A 9,612-nucleotide genomic window follows, 5' to 3' on the forward strand; every position below is an offset into this window, starting at 1 on the left:
CCGTTAACCTGTCAGATGACTGCGCGACGGGAAAGGGATTGGTGGCAGGTGTTGCCTCTGAGAGATCGTATTTTTGCAGAACTTTCCCCGCGCCTGATTGAGTGCGGTGGTCATGCAATATATATAAAAAAGAACGTGACATTCGAGCTTAAATTCTTTTTTGTGATTGGCATTCTTATGCACTAATTCTCTTCTGGTGAATGAAAATCTATTTACATGATGTCTAACTCGAAAATGTATCTTGAAGCTGAAGTATCTCAGAAATAATGTTGTGTTGTCTGACTGACCGGCTGACCATTCCTTACACCGACATTTAGGCACGCATAAGATTAAGCTTATTACGGAAACCATATGTCGACAAAATTTTATCGAAACTCGACTGCAAACTTCGCCATACGAGCCGAAACATTACCAAGGTTCCCATTTCTAGGTAGACATTGCTTCAGAAGGCACTAGTACGGCCTAAACTCAAATATTTAGCCGCTCTATGGCATGCTAAGTAGGCTAACCTGTGTTAGGCTCTTAGAGAATAACTCAATTCTTTGCGTATATAGAAGTGCGCAGCCTTTAATACCTGCAATAAATGTTTTCTATAATTTTCAGGCTTGGCAGCGTGCAGAAAAATATTTTTTGAACACAGTATAGGTAACAAAGTTTGTCATGATTCTACATAATGAAATTACCATAATACCGAAGCTTCTCATCAAAATCTCATTACACAAATAACACATCTCCTCGTGCTCATGCTTAGGTTGCTTCGTGCCTAAACTTTCCTGCCAATTTTCGCGCCTGTACTGCCGAAATATGTTTGCGTTTTTCATACTGTCCTTTAAAGAAAGCTGTAGGTCATGGGCTCCCATCTGCACACAGAGGAAAGGATAAATTGTTTTCTGCACAACCACTGCGCCAAATTTCGATGAGTTTAGTTGCATTCGAAGAAAATGGTTACAAGCTAGGGTCTTACGTTGCAAATATTAAATCAAGATATTAAAAATTGCTAAAGAAAGATAACTCATCTAGCCACTTTATAAGTTCCTTACTCAGTATTCGAAAATGATATGGTGGTTGTGTAACTTTCATCTAATGATACATCTACAGTGAACAAAAGTATTGTATAAAAGAACATTTTTAAATATACCTTTATTTGGGAATAAAACAATCGCTAAACCTTGATAAATATTGCAAGAATTTGATGTGATCTGCTAATTTATATGTCAAATAGGTTCTCTTTGACGCCCAGCGGATGCAGTTTATGAAACTCTCATAGCTCTTTTTTGTGCAGAGTTAGGAACTTGTAAGCATTGTGCTTCAATTTTACTGAAATTTACGAATGTTAAAGTTCATTCTGAAGGGTTAAGGTATAACATCTAAATTGTGCTTCGTACAGTCACTAGAAACTATTTTTTCGCTTTATTGTAACAACTTTTATTAAAATCAGTGTAGCACAGTACTCTCGTACAAGCATTTTCACATGTTACAAGTATTAAAATCTGAAAATCTGAATTAAGCCTGTGGCAAAGCTTTCTCTTAAAACATAAGGTACCACACAGGCTCAGTGTGCATCTATCTATCCCTTGGAGTTATATGTAGCCTGCTATGAAACAGGCTTAATCCTTTTTCCCCTTTTCCACACGCTATACTATGAATTGTTATCCACAATTGTTCCACTGTAATTATGTGTTCTCACGGATTATGAGCTTGGCTCGAACCATGGCACACTGCCATTCGAATTATTACAATTGTCAGTTCTGATTCTATTGCTTGCTGTGGAATGCTGTCCCGTTGCGTGCAGCCGGCATTCTAATTATGTACGTGTCATATCAGGTGTTTTGTTTTACGCAGTGTAACTAAAACGATATGGGTGTAGATCCGCCCAATGGAAGTTGCCTGCAGCATGCACAATATCCAGAAGAGAGACAACAATTTTCTTTTTCAAGCACGCCCCGCCTCTCAGGCGGCCTATTCAACTCGTGCTGTTTTCATTTCTACTCATCTCATCAGCACCTGGACAAGCGTGGAGAAAAAGTTGACACCGTCGGTAAGCAATCGATGCACGTGAATAGGAGACAAAGTTGATGAGCTAGAAAATAGAAGCCCATATAAAAATGTCCTTATCTACGGGCTCACAGAACAAGGTACAGAAACTCTAACTGATCTGAAGCAGGAGGTCGTAAGCTGCATTCTTAAAGACAAGCTTAGTGGAGGTTCAATTATACAGCGTGTTTACCGGATATGTAAAACAAACAGAAAACCGAGTTTGCCCTGTCATTCCATTATTTTATAACTTAACTGAAACGATGTGCGTACTTCTAAACTGCGTTACACTGAAACACAGTCATCTATCTATTTATGAAAGTTTCTCATCACCCGTTCGTTCCATGCGTAGTAAGCTTTGGCAGTTATGCAAAACCGAAAATGAAAACAGTGATAAAGCCACCCTTGTCTATAAAAAACTAAAATTAAATGACAAATTGTACCATTGGAGTTTACGGGCAGCAGTATGCAGTGGTGGTGCTACAACCTGTGACTATGCCTAAAAATAAAGCCTTGTTTATATACAGAGAGCTACCAGAGGGGATGGGATGGCATTAATGGCGCAGTCCTTGCTGAGACCGCTCTTCTTTTACATCCAGCTTGGTAACTCGACTTCCCTTTACTGTAAGCGTTCTAGCAATGGCGCTTTGCTGCTCGTCCCACGCCCGGACATTTCGTGGTGTTCATTTACCGACTGTGTATATGTCACAAAGTTGCTTGTGGTGTCCGGAGACATTGAGCTTAACCCTGGCCCTGATCCCAGTTGTAGCACTAACCTGCTTCTCGAGGCCATTAACTCTCTTGCTACTAAAATGGACGCGCGTCACGCTGAGCTAATCTCAACTCTTAATGAAGTGAAAGCCAACCAAAAGTTACTTGACGAGCGTGTTGCAAGCATGAATGCCAGACTTGCGTGCGTAGAGGAGAAAGTTGTTGCACTTGACACTCAGCAGAATCCTGCTTATATCCGAGGCATTATTACCGAAACCATGAAAAGTACTCACCTACGGGGCAGAAACCTGGAGGCTTACGAAAAGGGTTCTGCTTAAACTGAGGACGACGCAAAGAGCTGTGGAAAGAAGAATGATGGGTGTGACGTTAAGGAATAAGAAAAGAGCAGATTGGATGAGGGAACAAACGCGAGTTAATGGCATCTTAGTTTAAATCAAGAAAAAGAAATTGGCATGGGCAGGACATGTAATGAGGAGGGAAGATAACCGATGATCATTATAGGTTACGGACTGGATTCCAAGGGAAGGGAAGCATACCAGTGCGTGGCAGAACGTTAGGTGGGCGGATGAGATTAAGAAGTTTGCAGGGACGACGTGGCCACAATTAAGAGGCATTTGCCCTGCAGTTGGCGTAACCTGGCTGATGATGAGGATGATGAAAAGTGAGAATGCATCGGCGCAATCTTGTCTGGATGATTTCGAGGACAGGTCAAGAAGAGGTAACTTGATTATCTTGGTATGGCCAATAGTACCTCTGAAACTTCGAGGGAAACAGAAAAAAAAAGTTCGTTCAATTCTTGTGCAATTTCTCGCGGTGCAATTACCCGAAGAGCGAATTGAGCGTGCGCAGAGCTTAGGTGCCTTTATAAATAATAAATGTCGATAAGTGGCAGTGAAACTGGCATTATTTAAAGTAAAAAAAAACATATTAACAGAAAAGAAGAAACTGAAATGATCCGGGGTATCCATTCACAAAGAGTTCTGTCGGGCAACTAGAATGACTAGGAAGAAGTTAATTGCATTTGGGAAGTCCTCCGGTCAATTGTGTCACCTCAGGTACAACAAGTTGTTCATCAACAAAAAGTGCTACGTGTATTGCTCTCAAACCGATACCGTTTATGAACTTCAGTGGAACAGTAGACAGCTTTAGTACTGCGTACGGAGCGTACGCGACGGCGTTGCGTACGTAAGATCGCTGCGTTCTGCAAACTGCGCATGGGCAGAACGCAACACAAACGGTACGAGATGCGTACGCGGCCGCTGCGTACGCACGCATCCGATTCTTGCGTGCGTACGTAGCGAGTCTTGCGTGCTGCTTTCGTGGTTCTCGTTCGTTCGGGAGAGCGCGAAACAAGAGTTTCGAAAAATGGCGGTGTCGAAGGCGACCAGCGGAAGACTGTTCTTTTCCGTGGCGTACGATTTGGCTTTGCTGTGTGAAGTAAACGCGCAGAACCCTTTCCAGGATCCTGCAAAGTGGGAATGTATAACCAAAAATATGAATTTCGCTTTTAGGAAAGTCTTCAGCGTGCGCTGTTTCCGCGAAAGGCTCGACCTACTCTTGGCGCAGTTTGTCGCAAATGACCGTGCCAGCCCCAGAAAGCAAGTATGGTATGAAGAACTTTATTGAGGTCCTGAGGGATCAGTCTGGGACTGATGCGGGCCGCTCCCACGTCGGTACAGAGAGGCCGAGCCCCTCTGCCATCACACGGGCCCTCTGGACAGCCCTGAGTTGGTCCGCTAGCACTTCACTGTGCAGCATTCGCTGCCACCACTGTTCACCTCGAGAACCATCACCGGCCAACGCCAAGCAGCGCCACAGCATGTGTTGTAAATCGAGCAAACCCCCACACTTACTACAATAGACTGAAACCCCGCAGTCCGGATTAATTTTATTCATGATGACCGGGTTAGGGTACGTCCGTGTCTGCAGAAGCCTTAATGTAACCGCCTGCGGCCTACTTAATTTAGGATGTGGCAACGGGAATGCCCTGCGCCCTAAGTAATAGTGCTTGGTGATTTCGTTGTAGGTTAACAGTTGGTCCCTGTACTCAGGAGCGGGAGATCCAGCCCCTTCAGGGAGTACACGGCACACTAATCCTCGTGCCTCCCTGTGCGCCACCTCGTTGAGGTTACGCGGGGCTCCCTCCACTGTCCCCATGTGCGCCGGGAACCAAGTAACGGTATGCGAAGTGATATCCCTACCCTGCAGCAGTCTGTTAGCCGGTTCCGCAACAAGTCCTCTCGAGAAGGCTGTAATCGCAGATCGCGAGTCGCTAAACACCAAACCTCTTGTAGAATCAATTAGTGCTAGAGCAATAGCCACCTGTTCAGCAACCCCCGGGTCTTTGGTATAAATGGAAGCAGCATTTCTAACGCTCCCTTTGCCATCTACTACCACCACCGAATAAGCATTTTTACCATTAATCCATGCGGCGTCAACAAACGCAGACTCCTCCTCCTGATCCTTTGCCTCTCGCAACAAAGCCCTAGCTCTCGCGACCCGCCTCCCTACATTGTGCACGGGGTGCACATTCCGCGGAAATGGACGAACCATGATATTTGCCCTAAGGTTCACGTTCAACTCGTGTAGAGGCGCCCTATCGTGCGACACAGCCGCCGATTCTTCAATGGACTGTAATATATACCTACCCGCTGGTGTACCTAGCAACCGCTCCCTCTGTGCGGTACGTTGAGCCTCAGCAATTTCATCTAAAGTATTATGCAAACCCAGTCGTAGCAACATATCGTTTGACGTAGTCATAGGCAGACCAAGCGCAGCCTTGATGGCTTTTCTGATTAATGCTTCCAATTTATTTTTCTCCCCCCTATTCCAATTTAGCATAGCTGCCACATACGAGAAATGACACATAATAAATGCGTGAACTAAGCGCATCGCACCTTCTTCTCCTAAACCCCTATGCCTATTAGAGATCCGTCTTATAAGTCTTATGGCCTCCTCCGTTTTCTTGGTAATACGCTGAATGGTTCTAATGTTCGATCTGTTCGCTTCAAGTACAAAACCCAGGACCCATAAAAGCCCACAAGCCTCCTTCCCAGAAAGCAAGTACTCGGTTTTTATTTTTCTCGATATGATTCGTGCATTTCAAGCGCATTAAAAGTAGAGTATCTTAAAGGGCCTAAATATAGTTCGACGAAGCGGGAACGCGCCCACACGTTACATCATGTTAGCGAGATCAACAGCGTCTAGTTTGGCCGACGGTTCGACGTATCGGCAGGTACGGCCAATGCGTTCCGACGCGCCCGGCGTCTAACAGTCGCCCTCTTGCGTACGTAGGCATTTCGCAGTACTAAAAGCCCCCAAGCGAGACGCGCTCCTACGTTCCGCAAAGCCCTTGCGTGCTGCGTACGTATCGCCATGACGCAGTACTAAAACTGTCTAGTATTGCTAGTGCGAGAAGAAATGTGGACAGCAGCGCAATAAATTTCCCTGCGAATACCCCATCCCACGTTTCGAGTTGGCATCGCGCGGCCGTAAAGAATAGGCATGAGAACGATTACCCTGTGCTGTTCACTAACATCCGCTCTATCATGAATAAGCGCGATACCCTGTCTGTGCTGACCGACACGTGTAATGCAGATATTGTTGTTTTAGTCGAGACCTGGCTTTCTGACAAAATTGAAAATTGGAAACTTTTCGCGTGCGGTAAGGCTTACAGTATTTATAAAAATGACCAAATAGGACGATGTGGCGGTGGGACCTTGATCGCTGTTTCATCTGATATCACCGCTTTTGATATATACGTGCCTTTGCAGATTCAGTTCTTGCGCTGTAGTATTCACATAAACGAAAGACGTGATATTTGGCGATAAAGATAAAATAAAGATAAAGATAAAGATAAAGATTTGGTGATAAAGAAAGACGTGATATTTGGCGCTTGCTATCGACCACCCGATAGCTCATCCACATTTTGCAACGAACTGTTTCACTGTCTTAACGAAATCGTTGTGCAATATCTCGCAGCACCAATATTCTTGCTCGGTGATTCAAATTTCCGTGGCATTGACTGGGCTGTTGACTTCCCATCAGTGACTCTATCCTCATCCCAATGTTCAAGCTTTCTTGATATATGTTGGACCTTTGGCATCACCCAGTTTGTTAAAGAGCCTACCCGTGTCACTGCAATTTCTTCCAACATCCTTGAGCTCGTCTACACCACATCTCCTGACTCAATTTCCACGTTATCAATTATAACAGGTTTAAGCGATCGTTCCGTAATTCATTTTGCAATGCTCCTGCGCTAGCCCCAGCGTCTAATATACTGTAAGAGAATTCGTGACTACAGTAGAGCAGATTTTACCTCGATCAATAACGAGTTGCAAAGCTTTGCCGATTTCTTTTTTCCACAGTTGTGGGACAGGTCTATCGCAGAATACTGGCTTCTTTTCAAAAACAAACTTGAAACACTAATTGAAAAATATATTCCGACTCGCCAATTACCTCCGTGCAATCGGGCTCTTTGGTTTAACTTGTGTTTAAAACGGCGCCTTAACAAGAAAAAAAAACGCATTTTTCGAAGCTTCAAGCTGTCTGGGAAAACCCAAGCAAAAGCTGCCTACTTAGCTATCACATCTGAATATAAAATGGCTATCCGCTCAGCCAAGAATTACTTTTTTCTGAAACACTACCACATCTGCTCACAACTAATCCTGAGAAGTTTTGGAACGTTATCAACGTACGCAAACCTAAAGAAATTGTTCTGAAAACTGACGCTGGATTTCCTGTCCCCCGTGAGCTTTGCTGAATGGTTTTTAAGAACACATTTTCGCTATCTTTTTCTGACGCTCTAATAGATACTTCACCGTCCGCCAGACTGTGCATTTACGTACTTTGAGATGGAGCCGATTTCTGGCGACGTTGATGGCATTTACAATTTGATTATAAAAGCTAAACTTTCCTCATCGGCAGGAGTTGATACCATAAATTACAGATTCCTTAAGAGTACTGTAGCGTATCCATCTGTTTTCTTGTCACATATTTTTGCGCAGTCTTTCCAGAGTTCACCACTTCCGGACGACTGGAAGACGGCGAAGGTGATTCCAGTCCACAAGTCTAGTGATACACATAACCCCTTAAACTACCGGCCGATCTGCTTAACTTCTATTCCATGCAAGTTACTAAAGCACATAATATACTGCGACTTGATTCGTTTTCTCGAGTCTAATAATTTTCTTGCGTCACGGTAGCTTCGTTTTAGCAAAAATTATTCTTGTGAGATTCAATTATTAATTTTACTGATGATTTATCTTCAGCGTTAGATCAAGCTTCAGTTATTGACTGCATACTCATTGACTTCGCGAAAGCTTTCGATGCCGTCTCACATCGACTACTATTACTGAAACTTAGCGCACTCCATCTTGATTGTGTCTTGCTTAAGTGGACTGAATGTTTCTTGCAGGACAGAAAACAGTAGGTTTCTGTTATTGGTCATGACTCTAAATCATGCTATGTAACATCCGGTGTTCCTCAGGGGTCAGTCCATGGGCCTCTTCTTTTTCTAATTTATACTAATGACCTGCCTCATTCTCTTACTTCTAACATAAGGCTCTCTGCAGTCGACTTCGTTCTGTGCCGCCTAATTTCTAGTAAGTCCGACTTCTCCGTTCTTCAGTCAGACCTAAATAAAATTTCTTCTTGGTGTGATACATGGCTTATGAAACTAAACATTAACGTATGTAAAACAATGAGGGTGTTTCCAAAGATTAACCAGTGCATTTCTCAGGGCTATGATCTTAACGGTTGTACTCTTCAGTTCGTTGACAGCTAAAAGTATCTGGGCGTCCATATCACTAATAACCTGTCATGGCAGAAACATATCACCCATGTTATTAACAAAGATAAGAGTTCCCTTGGTTGTCTACGGCGGAATTTCCGCCTCGCTCCGGTTCCGTTGAAACTACTAATATATAAAACATTCGTTCGTTCTAAACTTCAGTACGCTTCACCGATATGAAACCCGTACACCATCCCGTTAACACAGTTCTCAGAATCGGTTCAAAACCGCTCAGCTAGGTTTATCCTCTCTTATTACTATCGCTTAGCCAGCATTTCTCGCATGAAGCCCAAGCTTGACCTACCGCTTCTTTGTACTATATGTCAATTTCCCGCTTATGCCTGTTTCATAAAATAAAATACAGTAATAATGACCTAAAAATGACACTTTTTTTCGCCTCCGAGCCATTTGTAATTCCCTATTGATCAGCAAATGAAGGTTGGGGTGCGTCAGTGTAAAAGCAATGTCTACCTTGAAGCCTTCATCCCGAAAACAAGTAAACACGGGAATTGCCTTCTCGCCTTCATCGTAACTATCACAGAATATGATGTGTTCAAGTCAGCTATCTGTGATAATGTGCTGCCTCATTAGCCATTTTTTTTTTCTGTTGCCGCTCCTCTCTGTAATACCTGTGCGGCCTTGAGAGTAAATAAAATAATTGATATGAAATGAAATGAAACCCCCGGAAGGCGAGTGCTAGTTTCAGTCTTTGGCTGGATGGATGGAATGATGGATGGATGGATGGATGGATGTTATGAGCGTCCCCTTTGAAACGGCGCTGTGGGTTGCGCCACCAAGCTATTGCTATTACACTGCCTAATGTCCTACCTAGGTTAAAAAAAGAAACCACTATGAAATCCCACAACCAAATTTTCTGACCCCCTATTACGAATTTTCCTTTTGTGCGTCTCCGTTTTTTGTCGTTTCCGTACTTTTCTTCCACCAATCTTCCAATCGCCTCTTACTAATCTCTGTTGCGGGCATGTTTACCTTTCCCCTGCTCTCGCTGAACACAAGGGATTCAAGAGGCCTGTGGTGCCTAAATCGACCTCTGG

The sequence above is a fragment of the Dermacentor variabilis genome, chromosome 6 (assembly GCF_050947875.1).
Source record: "Dermacentor variabilis isolate Ectoservices chromosome 6, ASM5094787v1, whole genome shotgun sequence".
NCBI lineage: Eukaryota > Metazoa > Arthropoda > Arachnida > Ixodida > Ixodidae > Dermacentor > Dermacentor variabilis.